The 18,487-nt window shown below is 41.7% G+C and overlaps 1 protein-coding gene and 1 long non-coding RNA gene across 2 annotated transcripts in view; one reads left to right on the top strand and one right to left on the bottom strand.

The window, feature by feature from the left end:
* PDE4A (phosphodiesterase 4A) overlaps nucleotides 1-18,487 on the top strand; it is a 318,023-nt gene that overhangs the window by 124,896 nt on the left and 174,640 nt on the right. The gene's annotated exons all lie outside the window — the stretch shown is intronic.
* LOC117675576 (uncharacterized) lies at nucleotides 4,387-18,426 on the bottom strand. The gene is made up of 2 exons (XR_009620554.2): nucleotides 18,285-18,426; nucleotides 4,387-6,518 (listed from the first exon to the last, which is right to left on the bottom strand). It is a non-coding gene; the product is annotated as an uncharacterized LOC117675576 (long non-coding RNA).

Here is an 18,487-nt window from a genome sequence, read left to right as displayed (position 1 = left end):
GTGACTGTCCAGTCTCTTCTTAAAAACCTCCAATGATGGCGTGCCCATGATTTCTGAAGGCAAGCTGTTCCACTGGTTAATTGACCTCACTGTCAGGAAGTTTCTCCTCAGTTCCAGGTTGCTTCTCTCCTTAATTAGTTTCCACCCGTTGTTTCTTCTCCTGCCCTCTGGTGCTTTGGAAAATAAATTGACCCCCTCATCTTTCTGATAGTCCCTCCAATGCTGGAATACTGCTATCATATCCCCCATTCCTTCTTTTCTCTAGACTAGTCAAACCCAAATCCTGCAATCATTCTTCATATGTTTTAGTCTCTAGGACTTTAATCATCTTAGTTGCTCTTCTCTGCATTTTTTCCAAAGTCTCAACATCTGTTTTGCAGTGATCACCTTTTGTGACCTTCTGAAAGCAGTCAATGGGGCAGCCAGATTAATTTAACAACTGTTTTACTAACTTAACAGCTGCAGTGATTCACTTAACAACTATGGCAGGAAAGGTCATAAAATGGGGCAAAACTCACCTAACAACTCACTTAGCAATAGGCATTTTGGCTCAATTGTGGTTGTAAGGATTACCTGTACTTGGTACCAGGCTGGAAACTGGAAGGCAATGAGTTCTAGTCCCATTTTAGGCTCAAAACCACTGGCCAGTTTTGGGCCAGTTAGTCCCTTTCAGCACTAGGAAGCAGGCAAGGGCAAATGACCTCTAAGGAAAGCCTTGAAAACTGTAGGGGGACGTTCGCAGGAATCAAAACTCAAAGGCTCAAAAATCAGGAATCATGACTCAAAGGCACCCCTCAAATGTGGGGCACATAGAATTAGGTAGCTAGACTGAGACCCTTTCTCACACTATGCTTTGGTGACTTTTTTAAAACAGATTTACATTATGTGAAGTAATCTTGGTAGTTGTCAAACTCCATGAATGTGGGAAGATTGAGGAAGAAAGAATTATACAGACTTTATTTATCTTTAATGCAAGATAAAGACAGAACCAAGGAAACGCAAGAGAAATGCCAACCCTTGTTTGTGGTGAGTTCATTAAGGTAGAGTCTCTCAGAGCATTTTGAATAGTTTTATTTTCAGGGTTTTGGCCACTTGATAAACTTGCTGTTTAAAAAATCCTAGAGTGCCAATAGATTCTTCTGCTATCTCGTGATTGTTTAGTCCTAACTTTTCCTTCCTAGCCTCTTCAATGTTTCTCACAGTAATTGTATGTAAGTTACTGAATGGCTGAGTTGGGGGCAATGGCTATTTTAACTGCAGCAATTCATAGTACTAGATTCTTCCCTTTTCTGATATACCCCATCTAGTTGTTAAAACAGTCACCTGTTTTCCTGGTGCCATTCTTGGAAGAGCACAACAAGAGAAACTTTTAAAATCATTTGCAGATAAAAGAAAAAAAAACTTTTAATTTCATTCCTTCTAATTACTGTATTCACCAAGAGTCTCTTCGTCTTGCTGGAGAGAAGGGAGGGGTAAGAACAGAGAACATAATGTTGAGTTTGACACTAGAAAAGATAGCCTATTCTCTCCTGCTGGTTAATTACTGATTTAGCTGTATTTGTCTCTTGTTCTGAGGAGGGAGAAACAGGACAAAGGGACATAGAATTTATGCTTTCTGTCTGCTTGCTGGAATTAAGGAAAAATACAACAGGAAGACCAATAAATTTAGTTATTTGGATTATGTATTCTGTATGGGAAAAGTTGGTGCAGTATTTCTCTGGCAATGAGAAATATATCACAATCATACCATGTAATAAGCCAAAATGAAAACGCATCAGGAATATGCCTGCTTGTGCATGAATGGTTCAGCTACGAAACATTGCTTTAATATATTGTGTATTGCATTATCTACAAGATACATCTCAGGCTGCCTAAAAAGCACCCTATAAACAAGATTAGCTCAAAACATGGATTATACTTTCCAGAAGTATAAATATAACATTAAACAACAGTTCTGTTGGGAGGGACAGGGCCAACATGGATAAGTAGGTGTCAGCTGACAGTAGGCTTTACCTCAACAACCATTGTGCTGCTGAATAAGGCCATAGAGTATCCCAGTAGCCTGGGTTCCATAGAATACATTTTGAAACTAGATTTTTAAAGGAATCTGCGATTGGCTCTCACATCCTGCCACAAAAGTCTAGCCAAGAAGGACTGATCCCTGGATGTAGGTTTCAGGGCTTTTGGTAAATGGTAAAACGGGTTTATTTTAGATTCAAGACTTTCCTAATTAAAAGAACTGCTTGGGAAGCTGCTTGGCAAGTTGACTGAAAGAGTTTGCCCATGGACCCCTTGGGTGTGTCTCTTGTTTAGGGGTCACAAAAGAGGGATAGGGAAGCTGAGGTTTCAAGCTGCCTTGTACCTGCTTCCTCAAAACAGGCCTTCCAAAAAATGCTGAAAAAAAGAAAAAAAAAGTCCATCCCCTTGACATTTCTGTTTCTATTGGTGATGCCCATTTTGCTTGACATTAAAAGATTTTGCAAAGGTCTGCCAAAATTTAAAACCCTGGCTCCCAGAAAGGCAGAGGGTCAGCACCACGATTAAACAGTGGCTTTTGATAGTGCTTACTACATCCTCCCACTTCAGTGAGGTATTAAAGTCATCTGTCAGGGCTGCCAGATGCTCCATTAATAATGGATTGGCAGCATGAAGAGTCTGTCTAGGATGGATGTGCCAGTGACAGCAGCAAAAGCAAACAGAGGAAGAACTGGGAGGAATATGTTTGGCTTCTTGATTCTAAATGTACAGTCAGGGGGCAGTGAAGATGCTGGGAGGACAGCCATGATCGTTAATGTGCCACACTGAAGTACAAAGTAGCAGGTGGGAGTCAGAGGTAGACTTCAAACATCTGAACATGTTTTTAGTTATTAATATTTAGCTAGCGACGTTACTGCTTGTTCAATGCTGTCAGTTGCTCTTGATGGTTCTACATATTGCAATTTTACAATGAAAATGATGTAAAAGACAGCCTAAACATAGATTGTAAAAATTGTGCAGGAGCTGAATCTTCACCATGCCCTTTAAGTTCAAGCTGTTCTGTCAGGCTAGTTTATTTCTGATTGTGAGAGGAAGGAGGGTTTGAAAAATGCCTGGCATGAGAAACTCTGAGGAAGTAAAGAGATTCTCCCATTCTGTCGCCACACCTTGTATGTTACCAGATCAAATAACTTAGGAGATATTTCATTGCCAAATTAGGTAACATCATCAGGGCATTGATGTCACCTAGTTTGGTAATGAAATATTCACAAAGACACCACCAAGCTTAGAAAACAACAAGGACCCCACAGTTCAACCCTGAGCTACAAGTATTTTATTCTATCAGTACTTGCACTTATATTGGGGTAGTTTGAGAAATTAACCCATGCCAAGGAGGAAGTACTAATAAGCAACTCACATTGGACTTTAAATTGAAAATATTTCATGTTGCCTATCAGCTTCATATTGCCAGCCAAAATTGTCTGGACCACTTGGAAATACATAGATTATCTGAAAAAAAGTCTGAAATAACCGGAAAGAGGATACCTTTTTTTTCAAGTTCAGGGGTTACTCATGAATACATTTATATACCTGGATGCTTTTAGCTAAATACCCATCAAAACATGAGTTCTTCAAATACACCTTCCAAAATAACTTTGGCTGCTCACATTAGATACTATCTATTGTTCCTCACTCTCCTGAGCTGTTAGAAGGGAATTGACCATAAATATATAAAGATGAATTGCAGTTTACTGTCTGATTTCTGGGCAGTTTAGGATCTTAAGACTTCCAATTTTCACGCAATAATAACGAGGATGAGCATATATTTTCTGTCACATTATCAACTAATACTATCTCTATTTATCACCTAATGTAATGTTTGTCCCTGTCAGAATATTATCCCAATTCTACTAATCTAATTTATCTGGCTATGAGGCAGGAGTCTGGTGAAAGATATAGATATTCGCAATGTATCCTTTTGGTTCTGGGCAGTCGAAGCTGAATTTTAAAAAAAATGTTTTTAAATTCATTATTAATTTTTTAAATATAATTTTTAAACCACCCATCTTCAAATGTATAGGGTCAATGTTATAAGTAAACATAAAATAAAAAATTACGTTCTCATCAAGTCAAAAAGAATTCCACCTGTTTCCTCCTGCATCCTCTCTCCTTTCACCTCTATTGCCCTCCTTGGTATTTTTTCTTCCTTTGTTTTCTTCCTTCTGAGGGCATTTAGAGACTGCACATGGAGGATGCAGAGGAGGAGTGGCAGTTGAAGGAGAACTATGTACCTCTTGCCCACCAAAAGTCCCCTACAGCTCTCCTCATTATAACATCTCATTCTGCCAAAACGGCATTCACTTAAGTAGCAAACATATTAGGTTGAGGTTGGTAACAGAGACGTAATGATTTGTTGAACAAGTAAGTTTATTGTTGTAACCATAACATAGTGTCATAACATAGTGTGCCATAAAATGCAATAAAGATAACAGTAAAATAGTAAGATTGTAAAATAAAGTAATGAAAGAGTCACAAATTACTTTGTCGTTGAAGAATCATTCTACCATTAGATTTTGCAAATAAGTTATTGCTTAAAAGAAAGAAAGAAAGAAAGAAAGAAAGAAAGAAAGAAAGAAAGAAAGAAAGAAAGAAAGAAAGATCCAGCCTCCCCAATTCTGTAAACTATGTTTGACTAGGGGAAAAAAAAGAGAACCAAAAATCTGAGGTTGCATGGCCACCTGGCTGTCATCTGGAGTGACTTTCATATATTTATCAAATGTGTATCCCATTCTAGCAAACTAGATGGCCCTAATTTTGATTTTTTAAGAACCCCTTCCCCACTAGGTGAATTATCATCTGTGCTAAACTCATATATTGTGTTAGAAGGGCATTTTTATTATCATGTATTATCTGGTATGTCCTTCTACTGTGTTTTGCAGCCTTAAAGAGCTGAATTGTTGTTGTTATTATCATGTCTCTAAGTGTTCTTACGCTGATCTGACAGAGATTGCTTATGCAGTCAAAACATCTAAAGCACTTTCTATCTGCAGTGGATCAGATTTTTAAAAAAATCTTTCCACTCTTTCCCTGGCAAGGCAAAATGACCATATTTGCTTACTTGTATTCTGGCATACTATGAAGCAGCCAAACATGGGCAGATAAACTTTTCTTTTTCTTTAAAAAAGCAGAGTTTTGCAAACAACATCAGAACAGGAGGTTAAGTAAAAAACCCAAATATTCTAGTTGGATGATTGGACCAATCAGGATGATAAAGAAATTGGAAGAACAGCAGTAGCTGTCCAGTGTGGACATAGTTACAAACCTGGTGAATAATAATGCTTCTCCCCAAAAGTTATTCAAATGAAATTTCTCTCTTGCTTAAACATAGTATCTGGAACAAGGAGTCACACTGCAAGCTCCTGCTGACAGATTGGCTAAATTATTTGCTAAAATCTCACATAAAACCCAATCCATTCTTTTCCAAACCCACCTACTTGTTCTTCTTTTCACGGTATCATATATCCCTCCTTTGTTTGACAAGCCTTTCTCCTCAGTTCCACATGGAATCAACTGAGGAAAGGTCTTGGAGATAATGAGGGAATAAAAGAACATCTATCTTTGTGACAAACACACAGATGCACCATTCCAAACAATGAAAACTTAAACTAGATCAGTAGGAACAGAATAGAGTTCGTGAAAAATATGCCACAGTAAAATACGGAGAAAATTCTTTCTGGAGAGGTATATCATATCCTTTTTTGAAATATCTGAAAGTTAAACTTAGCTTTCAGCCCATTGTCTGACTCAAATAAACTTGCATCTGAATCTGAAATACAAGATTTATTGCAGAATGTGTTTAACAATTAACACTAAATACCTTGACAGAGCAGTCTCTTTGGCTAAACCTGGCAGATAAAATACATCCTTCTGTCAGTTCCTGTGAAGTGTGTGGAGGTGTAAATTGATAGAGGATGTTGAAAATAATTCAGTTGCAAGATGTTCAAGGGGCTGCAAGTTCATATTTTCCCATATGCTTGGAAGAGCAAAGAGACTCTGGCTGTTTCCTCTGAGAGTTTTTTTGGTTGTTTTTTTTTTCTTAGACAGATAGGAACAAGTGCAGACTTAAATCTCTGGCTGTCCACCTTCTTCTAAAGAGATCATAAGAGACAGAAGGGAAGCTATCCACAAAGTTTCTTGGCTTTGGCTGGGATTTGATTAATCCAGATAGCAAGGATTCTGTCAGAGAATGCAGTCCTTTAATGGTGAGAACTAGATGTTGCAAGAAGACAGCCAAGAAAGTTCTCATAGACAGCTTCTTACCAGCAGTTTGACAACACCGAGGCTTAGTACTCCATAAAGAACTTTTATTGAGGGCTTTGTCTGTGAACATTGAACTACCATATCCCATGATTTCTTCTTTTCAGGTGGTTAGTGTTGCCTTCATAAGCATATTGTGTTTGTGTTTTTTTTCTTTTGAAGAGTATTTCATTGGGTGAACTATTTCCTCTGCTTTGAAGTGGCATAGCCTGGACACTGATCACCTTAGGAAAAAAAAATAGGTTTAGGGAGTGGGCGTTTAAAAGTTTGTACAGTGTTAATAAAGCAGATAGGAAGATGTCATTAATACAAGACAGGATTCCTGATAATGCTGAATAGTGGGGTAGCTTCAGAAAAAACAAAAGGAGCTGCTTATTCACACAGTTCTTGTCCTAAACTATGGAGTTAGCCGTCATAACACCTCCAGAACAATAAGGAAGTTATTTCAGGCTGTTGAGTTTGATTTCTTATCATAGTGAAAGAACAATAAGATGTAGCATTAATCTTCCTAATAACAGGTTCATACAAAAATTGGTTGTTCAGTTTTTAAATCATATTAAAATAATAGAAGCCAAATAAATACTTGAAGCCTGGAAAAATAAAATGGACATGAAAAAAGAACATGAAGAAGGCACCAAATGAAGGGGGGGGGCTCCTACTTGGTAGCCTCTTTTCACAGCCAGGGCGCCTCCTGCTCCTTCTTGAAGGCAGAAGCTGAACAGGAACTCTAGATCCAAGCCTTCTCTGAATATCATCCCTACAGAGATCAGATTGGCCCCAACTCTGCCAGCCTTTCACAAGGCCTGGAAAACATGGTGTGGTAAACCTTGCAGTAGCTATACTGATTGTTATTGATGGATGTGACTGCCTCCCTCTGAGGTTTATGAATTCGTACACTTTTATTATGGCTTTTTTACACTTTTTATATTGTTTTTAAATTGTTGTATTTTTTTTCATCTGTTAATTGCTTATAAGCAATTGCTTATAAATTGCCCAGAGTCTTATAGACAGTAACTATATAAATTGAAAATAAATTTGTGTTCATTCATTCATTCATTCATTCATTCATTCATTCACAGGGTGAAAGTGATATGTTAAATCATCAAGCCATCCAACCCCTTGCTCAGTTGAGGAATCTAAATTAAAGCATCCCCCACAAATGATAGTCTACCCTCTATCTGAACACATTGAAGGATAATCCATTATCTATGGGTAATTTGTTTCATTGTCAAACTGCTTTTGCTGTTAGGACTTTTTTCCCTAGCATTCCATTAGAATGTGCTTTTCTATATCTTAAATCCATTATTCTGTGTTCCACACCATGGAACTAAAGGAAAACAGGTCTTGATCTTTTTCTGTGTGATCCTCTTTTGAGTATTTCAGAAGCAAAGCATTCCCAATTCCTTCAGTCGTTCTTCAGAGGATTTTATTTTTAGTCCCTTGATCATTTTGGGTGCTCTTTACCAACCTTTCCTTTTACCTCATGTTTTAATCCTACAGCTTTCTTTTACTCTTCCCAGCTGCCTAGTGAAACATATAGACTTGTTGGAAAAAGATTTAGCAGTTCTACCTTTTCTTTGTGGCCTGTTAATATTTTGCCATTTTTTACTGAGAAACTGATCTAGTAATTATTTTTTCTTCTCTGAATTCTGAACCCTTTTTTGCTGCTCCTTGCTTCTTTTGCTCATTCTTAACTTTAGCATTCCAGACACAATTTCTGCAGTTCTCGACTCCTTTTGTCTTTCTTTTAACCTCCTCTATATCCTTTTTTTTAGGTCTTTAGTAGCCTTTTCGTGTTGCCACATTGACTTCTTTCTACTTCCATTTTCTCATTTTTTAAAGGAACTCCCATCCATCTTGAGCTCTTTTCCTCTTATGCCAAGAGGAAATATCCCAATTATCCCAATTATCATTGCTGTGAGTTTATTAAAATCCACTTTTTAGTCAAGATACATATTTGACTAGCTTTATTAAAAAAAAAAAAAAACCCAAAAGCAGCCTGACTTAATCACTTTCCATAAGGTTTGTGGTACTTCTATTTCCTCAACTTTTCCTCATGACCATAATAATGGGCCTTATTTCTGTCTTTGAGTCAAAAGGAAAAATATATTGTCATAAATTGCACTGTCCTCACAGGCTACCTTTTCTGTGCATCAGCAGTTCTGCCAAGCTGTATCACTACCCTTCCATAACGTAATACAACAGTTTGAGGTAGTGCTAAAGCACCAGGCTAGAAATGAAAGACCATGAATTCCAGTCCTCCCTTAAGTATAAGGCCAGCTGGGTGACTTTGATCCAAGCATGCTGTCTCAGCCTAGGAAGGAGGCAAGGGCAAAGCACTTCTGAAATCTTGCCAAAAAAATGGCAGGGATTTGTCCAGGCAGACATCTTTCTGTAATCTCACTACATCAGAAATTCCAGCCTGTAGTAACCTAGACGGCCTTGAAATGGCAACACAATAGAAAATGGATATCAAACTTCTCCCATAGGCTATATTCCCCCATCTCCAAATGTCTGCCTAAGTGATCAGAAAAGTCAATTCACAGAGGAATTCAAACCAAAGTGCTGGCAATGCTATTGTGCATCTAGATATTTCTTAGCACAGTAAGTAAAGCTTATTTTGAGCCCACAATTTTATGTGTCAGTTAATATTCATCCAAGAACGGTCAATTCACTTGATCCTTCCTCCACCTTCTGAAGGAGAAAGTTGGAAGGATTGTGCTGGGCAGAGTTTGTCTCCCAACAAATTTGGGGCTAGTCAAATTCCACATCAGTATTACTTCTCATTGGAAAATGTTCAGTTTGGTTTTAGAAGCATTTCAAAATATTTTTTCTTAATTGGTTGGTCAGTAATATATACCAACAACAATATTGTTTTTACTTGTTCCTCCATCTATTTTTAACCCAGATGTTCTCTACAATGCTGCCAAATTCATTCACCTGGGTTTCTAAGCAAGAGTGTAATACTTCTAACAGTTCCTCTTTCCTCCCAATTGCTTCTGTTCTTTTTAAACAGATTGTATCTTTCAAATCTATTATCACGCCAAAGGCAGTGGAACATTGTTCTTAAACATTTCCTAAGGTATAACTGCAAATTTAATCCTACACGAAATAGGATATAGGAAAGCTCTGAATTGTCCCTTTCAGTATGTATTGTAACATGTTTGCCCAAATCTAGGAGCTTCTCTTCTCTGGATGCAATGCATAGGCAAGCAACTGTTTGATTTTTGTACTTAATTTTTATAACATTCTATCAAGCATCTTTTTATAATCAAAATCGCAAGCTGTTGTTAAAACAACTCTATTTAATGGATTAAATCAAGCCGGATTGGCTTTTCATCTTTTTGGTTCCTTCTCTCAGTGCTTTATTCTTTTCTGTTGAGCAGATGGTTGCATTTAAAGCTTAAAATCCTGCTTTTAGGGTTGCACCCAGATCTGATGGAAAGATATGTGTATCCAGTAATGCAATGGTTGAGCCAAATTGGATGCCTCAGTGTTGAAGAATTTTGAAACTGGACAGCGTGGATTAAGTTGTAGCATTTTGTAACTTTAGCTTACATTTGATTTAGCCAGTCATTGTGCCCTGGGGAGGCCATTTTAATAGCTGTGCTCAAGTGAAGCGAAAAAGACATTGTCAATATGCAAACACTAAAAAGAATTTCCTAAGAAGGCAGAACCTTCTGCAGTGCAGAATTGAGGCTGCAGGCTCCCTTGGGCTCATTTCAGTTCTCTGAATTTCATTTGGATGTAAGAACAGGGAGAGGTTTGAAAAAGAAAAGGGTGTGTCAGATGTGGATGGGCACCTTATCCATCATCCTGCCTTATTTTCCATGTGTCCCCAAAGGAAACAAGCCCTCAGCTATAGTTCATAAATGTACTAAACATGGAAGGGAGACCAATGTGGTTATAATTCATATCAAGAATTTAGGGAGCTCATCTATTATCTAAATAGCCTTCACAGTACCTTCATCTACTTGGGGTCCAGTTTAAAGCATTGACAGGAAACGCTGTAGTCTTTCCTTGAATACTGTGATTACAGAGCTTATCAATTCACAAGGCATCTGCTTGTAGTGTGGAGTCATTCTGACTACTTTGAATGTTTTTCTAAAATCTGACACCTTAGAGATTAATTCTATTTTTCTTTGTCTAGAACCCTGAGACACTGAAAACAAGTAACAGATTATCATGTTGAAACTTTTCTTCAGTGTAATATCATTTTCCCCCTAATCTATTTTATAAGTCTGCTGTGGATAAATGATCTGAAATGTTTCACTTTTATAGTATCATCACATGGAAATTTGCATGTCTCACAATCAAGTTATTGGGTTGGTGTTAGTTAATTTTAATAATTAGATTCCTTTCTAAACAGATACAAACAAGAATAAACATCCCAAAACATGTGAATAGATAAACTCCTGGTCCACACTGGATACTCCAACTGGACTATGCTTTTTGCATGTGAGAATTCAAGCATGAGATTGTCATGATGTCTGCATTCAACCGATGTCCTTAAACATCTTTTAATATTTTTTCTTGTTAAAATGAATGGTTATTTACATATTAATCTATTTTGTGGTTCAGTCTGTATGACCTTTCATTCTTGTTTGAAATCTTTCAGTCCTATTAAATGGTAGAATATCCTTAATACTGTTGGGGGGGTGGGGGGAGTGGTAAATTACATAAAATGTAATGTTCGAATCTAAGCCCTGAAAATTAATAGTGTATTCTAAGGGTTTGAACATATCAAATGTTAAAATGTTGACTGAAGCAGAAAACTGTTTCTCATTTCATCTTTATTCTATTTACTTTACGATCTGAGCTCAGACAAAATGTGTCTGGCAGTGCCTGTGTCTCTAGTTTCTTCTGCAATCATAAGGAAGTCTCTGTATGCATGGTTGGGTTGCTGACACATATATTCTGTTTGATTCTACATTCCAGGGCATGCAGATCTTCTACATACATTTCTCATGTACAGTTAAGCAATGTATCTAGCTGTATCAAGTGTGGGAATTATTGAATGCAAGCTTGAGTTTCTAGAAAGCTATGTTTACAGTGGTGGGTTTCAAAATTTTTTACTACCGGTTCTGTGGATGTGGCTTGGTGGGCACGGCATTGCTTGGTGGGGGTGGCAGGGGAAGGATACTGCAAAATCTCCATTCCCACCCCACTCCAGGGGAAGGTTACTGCAAAATTCCCATTCCCTCCCAATCAGCTGGGACTCGGGAGGCAGAGAATAGATGGGGGCGGGGCCAGTCAGAATTTTTACTACCGGTTCTCCGAACTACTCAAAATTTCCACTGCTGGTTCTCCAGAATGGGTCAGAACCTGCTGAAACCCACCTCTGGTGCTGAGCAATCTAGTGTGAAGTGTAACATATGGTGGTCAAGGAAATACCTGTTTTAAATCTCTATCTGGCAATGGAGAAAAAGAGAGAAGATATTCCCAAAGACTGGTTGAACCATTAAGAATGGACTCTCATGCTTTATTTAGGTAGCCTTTAGAAGTAACAGCTAAGAAAAGGCTTTTCAGTTTTCTCTTTCAAACACTTCAGCCATGTAGGATCATGTGACCAAAGTGGCATCGAATCAAATTGCTTACCACCCTGGCACCAAAGTGCCCATGATGCTTAGAGCAGGAATGGCTTCTGAGATTCTCACTACACTATTCTTGCCAGAATTGAGAAAAGGTTTTCTATATCAATCCTCTCCTAGTGCTTCTGATTGTTAACTCCCCTGAAAACTTTAAAGGCAGTGGGATAGGTTGCCTAGGTCAGCAATGACAACAGGAACGGGAGAGGGTATTTAAGAAACCTCTGCTCCACCTCTGACTCCCTCGTCACCAAGGGACAATCAATGATACTCATTCTTGATCTCTCATTGTGAGAGGGATCCAGGGAACCTGTACATTCAGCTGACATTAATAAGAAGCTAAGAAAAAAGATTAAATCTCCCTTAAACTGAGCTTAACATGCCCATGTTTTTCTTGGTAAGAATATTATATGGCAACGATTGCTATTTGGGAGTGAGGTGAAGGTTCTTTCAGACTTTCTGAGCAAGTTCACAACCCTGGAATTTTGGGGGGGATCTCCCATCCAAAAATTAATTTTTAATTGTTTTGAGGTCAGCTAAGATTAACCACAGCACTGAAAATTATTTAGCAATGTTTGCTAGATTCTGATCTTTGCTGTCTGCTCTGCTGCTACTTTAGCTATTTCAATGTTACTTTGCACTTTTGTTCTTTGTAATTGCCTGGATTTATTTATTATAAGTTGCCTAGAGTTATTCCTTTTATTCTAAATAAATATGTATGGTATATATTAATAATAAATTAATCAAAATTGGTCCCGGTGACCAACCCAGATTGGATCCAGCAATATTATTCTGGGACATGTATATTTGCCTTCATTCGTAATAAAAATTAAGCTTAGCCAAAGGTTTGGAAATGTTTATTTATTTATTGTTTTCATTTCCATGTCTTCCTGTTCTCAGACGCTCATATATTATAAATGGGCAGAGAAGAAATAACCAGTGTTTTTATTAAGCATTTATTCATTGTTCTGGCAAGTTTCCTTATTTATACCAATACCGCCAATATATTTTTGGGACAGAATCCAACAGAATAGAAAAATTCTGTAAATAAATATTTTCTTACCATAGTCTTAACCAAATACTTGAAAGCATGAGCTTCATTGTGTGAAGTTAGTATCCTTTTAAAAGTGCTGACTGCATTTGAGTGGAGATGATTTTTCCTTATCTCTCAGAGCACTAAACCTGCTGAAGACTGATGTCTTGCAGTCTCCTCACAAGGAGCAACTGTCTGGAGCACCTTTGGGTGATCTCAAGTCCTCTCCTTATCTGAGAGGAGTTATGAAGAATTAGTCTGCTTGCCAGGTCTTCATTCTGATGTGGTTATTTGCTCCACTTTTACCCAGGCGGTCTTCAGTTTGCCATTTCTTCTCAGGAAATTCAAAATTATCAGTATGTATTTATACTGTTAATCAGTATATGAGAGTGCTAAATTATCAATATATATTTAGGTCAGGGTCACATTCCTCTAATTCTACAGAGCCCTGGCAAAGAGGCTTAGGAAGTCAAAAAACAATACATTAATATACACAAATTCCTGACAGCATGTGCCCACTTAATAAGCACAGAAAATTATTATAATGCCTGTTATAATTTATGAATGTTACTGTTACAGACGCGACGTTTCACTACCCGGCAACAAGGAAGCGCTCCCGATTGGCTGAGACTTGACAGCTCAGCCGGCGGGACAATTAAAAGAGATGCCATTGGCTGCTGCTTTTTACCAGCCGGTATATAAATAGCGGCTGTGAGAGAAAGAGTTTGAGTTGGTTCTGACATTTTGCTGTTGCTGTTTATACGTTAATAAACCGTTCCTGTTAACCGTTGCCTCAGTCTCCCTGCCTGTTCTTTCAAAATAGAACATTGGCGACGAAGGTGGGATACTCTCACTGAGCAACGGCATCGCGTATCCTGAACTCAGTTCCCACTGCGGAAGGTAGATATTTCCTGATTCTGAGGAAAAAAAAAAAAAAAAAAAAATTTTCGTGACAGTTTTCTTCTCTCACGATGGCTAACCCGGCAACATTCGCTCCTTTTGTGCCAGCTTCAGAGACATGGGACGCTTACATCGAGCGTTTTGAGTGCTTCCTACAAGCCAATGATTATACTGACTTTTCTAATGACAGGAAGCGAGCCCACTTCTTAAATGCTTGTGGGCCTCAAATCTTTGCTACGGCCAGGGCTCTAGTAGCTCCCCTCTCTGTGTCCACGGTTCCCTGGCCCACCTTGCTGGCGAAACTGAAGGGCCACTACGCACCCGCCCCCTCTCGAATTGCCCGCCGGTTCCTGTTCCGTCAGAGATTGCAGAAGGAGGGGGAATCCCTTAACACATACCTTGCTGCCCTCCGGGAGGAAGCAATTAATTGTGAATTCGAGAACCTTGACGACTCCCTCCTCGAACAATTGGTCTGCGGGGTGCACGACTTGCGGCTGCAGCGCCGCCTCTTAGCCAAAACTGATATCACCTTGCAGTCGGCTGTAGACGAAGCTCGTGCTTTTGAAATGTCGGACAGGTCGGCGGCAGAGATGCGTAGACTTCCAACCGCCCTACCAGCCACCCGCTGTGCCGCTATTCACATCGGGGATGCTTGCCCCGACAACCTTTCTGATGACGAAGACGAGGTGAACCGCCTTAAAGCAGCTGGGGGTAACAAGAGGCCACCGAATAAGAGACTGACTTCTGCGCCCTGCCTCGGCTGTGGGGAAGAACATCCCCGCGCTTTTTGTCGTTTTAAAAATGCTGTCTGCCGACGCTGCGGGAAGAGAGGGCACCTGGCCAAGGTCTGCCGTTCTGTTCCTCAGGACGCTACCACGAGCGCTCCAGCTAACGGCAGACTCGGCAGGAAGGGGTTTCCCCCCTCAAAGGACTATTGTTTTGCCATCTCCCGGGACAGAACAATCCCCTCCGTGTCTGTCAGCCATGCGTCTTCGGGACAGCACAAGAAGATCTTCCTGACTGTCCAGGTTGAAGGAAGGCCGTGCAGAATGGAAGTGGACACCGGGTCCTCCAAATCCATACTCGCCTGGCAGACACTAAAGAAGCTGGTGCCGACCATCTCACCTGAGCAGCTACAGCCTTGCAACACCAGGCTCCATGATTACCAGGGGAATAGTATTCCCATTTTGGGTTGTGGCAATTTCCTAGTTGAGAAAGGAGATTTCTCAGGGTCCCTCCCAGTTCTTGTTGTTAAGGGTAGCCTTCCCAGTTTGTTAGGGTTAGACTGGTTCGAGGCGTTGGGGCTCACCGTCTCGGGCGTCCACACCACCGTCGCTGATGGTTTCGAGGCCCTAACCTCCGAGTTTGCTGAGGTCTTCGATGGCTCTCTGGGTAACTATAAGGGTACCCCCATCTCCCTTAACCTTGACCCTCAGGTGGCACCCATAAGACTCAAGCCCCGACGGGTGCCTTTTGCCCTCCGCCCCAAGGTGGATGCGGAATTAGACAAACTATTGGCCCAGGGAATACTTGAACCCACCGATTATTCCAAATGGGAGACCCCCATTGTCATTCCCACTAAGCAGGACGGGTCTATCCGCATATGCGGTGACTTTAAGTGCACCCTCAACCGTGCTTTGCAGGCACACCCTTATCCAGTCCCAGTAGTCCAACATTTACTACATTCTTTGGGTCATGGTACCATCTTCGCTAAATTAGATATGACCCAGGCATATCAGCAGCTTCCTGTTGATGACGCCACGGCTACCGCTCAGACTATTGTTACCCATAGGGGCGCTTTTAAGTGTCGCCGCCTGCAGTTTGGGGTCTGTGTTGCACCCGGCATTTTTCAAAGCCTTATGGAGCGATTATTACAGGGAATCCCCGGTGTCATCCCTTATTTTGATGACGTTTTAATTTCTGCCAACAACAAACTAGATCTCCTAGAACGCACCCGTCAGGTGCTAATTAGATTCCAACAAAATGGCCTGAAACTCAAGAAGGCCAAATGCAAATTTGGAGTGCCACAAGTTGAATTTTTAGGGTTCCTTGTGGATGGGTCTGGCATCCACCCTACTCCTTCAAAGGTTGAGGCCATTAAGAAGGCCCCGACTCCCACGTGCAAAGCGGAGTTACAGGCTTTCTTGGGCCTGCTTAATTTTTACAGCATCTTCCTTCCACATAAGGCCTCTGTGGCAGAACCCCTTCATCGCTTGTTGGACAGTAAGGCTCCCTGGGTTTGGGAACAACCCCATGCCACAGCCTTCACGGCTGTAAAAAACCTACTCACATCTAATGCTGTGCTAATACAGTACAATGACAACCTCCCCCTCACATTAGTTTGCGATGCCTCTCCATACGGCATTGGTGCTGTATTGAGCCACGTATTGCCAAATGGAACCGAGGCTCCAGTTGCCTATTACTCCAGAACCTTGTCCTCTGCTGAGAGGAATTATGGGCAATTGGATAAAGAGGCGTTGGCGCTCGTGGCCGCGGTAAAGCGGTTTCACGATTACGTCTATGGTCGTTTTTTTCAATTAGTCACTGACCACAAGCCTCTCTTGGGTTTGTTGGCAGGCGATAAACAGACCCCACAAATTATGTCCCCCCGCATGACTCGGTGGTCAGTTTTTCTGGCGGCCTACAATTACCAGCTGGTCTATCGCCCAGGGGCTCATCTGGGGAATGCTGACGGTCTCAGTCACTGTCCTCTTACCATAGCTGTTGATGACCCTGCTCCTGACCGCGCCGTCTTGTTAATCGATGATTTCCCTGATTTAGTAACAGCATCAGACGTTGCCAAACTGTCAGCTAAAGACCCTACTCTAGTACAGGTCCTGGATTGGGTTCGTCGGGGGTGGCCACTGGGCCCGGTCCCAGGGGAATTCCGACCTTTTACCACCCGTCAGCATGAACTTTCCATCTCCCGGGGATGTTTATTGTGGGGTAGCAGGGTGGTGATTCCCCCCACACTACGTAGGCCTGTTTTACAGCGTTTGCACGAGAGCCATCCAGGCACCGATAGAATGAAGGCATTGGGCCGCAGTTATGTTTGGTGGCCAAAAATGGACCAGGCCATTTCTGAATGGGTAGCCAGGTGTCAGCGATGCCAGCAGTCCCGACCTGTGCCCCCTGCTGCCACGCCTAGGGAGTGGGAAACGCCCAGGTCCCCCTGGTCCCGGCTCCACATAGACCTGGCTGGACCTTTCATGGGACAGAACTTATTGATTGTGGTTGATGCGTACTCTAAGTGGGTGGAGATAGCTCGCATGGCATCAACCACTTCAGACGCTGTGATTAAGGTCCTCCGCAATTTATTTGCCACCCACGGCTTACCCGATGTGGTGGTATCGGACAACGGGCCCCAATTCACCTCGGCCACGTTTCAATTGTTCCTTGCGGGGTTGGGCATCCGCCATGCCTTGGTGGCACCTTATCATCCGTCCAGTAATGGCCGGGCTGAAAGGGCCGTCCGCTCGGCCAAGGATGCCCTAGCCCGTTTTGGCCCAGGGGACTGGCAGGAAAAGGTGGCGCAATATCTCTTGGCGCAACACTCTACCCCTTGCCCGCTGACCAATCGAAGCCCTGCTGAACTCCTTATGGGCAGGCGTTTACGGACCACCTTGGACAGGCTACACCCATGCTTCACGCCTGAGGCCCCCGTAGATTCATCTAGCCGCCCCCGGTCTTTCGGGGTTGGCGATTGTGTGTATGCCAGAAACTATGGGGGCGACCCTCCGTGGCTGCCTGGACGCATCATTCTAATAACAGGACCATGTTCTTACAGAGTCGAGCTCGAGGATGGACGAGCCTGGCGGCGCCATATAGATCAATTAAGGGGTCGTTTTTCCAACCAGACCCCGGAAGATGCGGATCCGACCATGGACCATCCGCCAGAGACGACCTCGCCCCCACCTCCATGGGACGATAAGGCCCACGATGCTTCACCAATAATAGTGCCTCGGCCATCCTGTTTTCCTGATGAACCAGTGTCTCTTCCGACCTCTGAGCCTCCTGTTACTGCATCCGCTCAGTCGCCGGTAGTTCCAATGGCTCAGGGGCTAGCGCAACCTGCAGAGACGTTCTCTGAGAGTCCGGAACTAGCCCTGTCCCAGGACAGCGAACTCCGTCGGTCAGGACGAATGCGCAGTCGTCCGTATTTCCTTAAGGATTACGTTTGTGCCATCCAAGGGGGAAGGAGTGTTACAGACGCGACGTTTCACTACCCGGCAACAAGGAAGCGCTCCCGATTGGCTGAGACTTGACAGCTCAGCCGGCGGGACAATTAAAAGAGATGCCATTGGCTGCTGCTTTTTACCAGCCGGTATATAAATAGCGGCTGTGAGAGAAAGAGTTTGAGTTGGTTCTGACATTTTGCTGTTGCTGTTTATACGTTAATAAACCGTTCCTGTTAACCGTTGCCTCAGTCTCCCTGCCTGTTCTTTCAAAATAGAACAGTTACAACTTACCTGTGCCAACTTTTCAGGGTTTAAAATTCCATTCTTCTCAGCTGGGCCTTATCTCCACAGCAACCACTGTGAGGTGGAAGAGGCATCTGGAAGCCTTCTAAGCAAAATGAAATAAGAACTCTCCAAGCATGTACCTTTGAAAAATGCTTCTTCCATTTATAATGCAAGTACTGTACCCAAGAGATAAATATTCTTGGGGCACT

This window comes from Pantherophis guttatus, chromosome 2, assembly GCF_059756535.1.
Source record: "Pantherophis guttatus breed Tessera chromosome 2, ASM5975653v1, whole genome shotgun sequence".
Taxonomy (NCBI): Eukaryota; Metazoa; Chordata; class Lepidosauria; order Squamata; family Colubridae; genus Pantherophis; species Pantherophis guttatus.
This window is presented reverse-complemented; position numbering and strand designations above follow the sequence as displayed.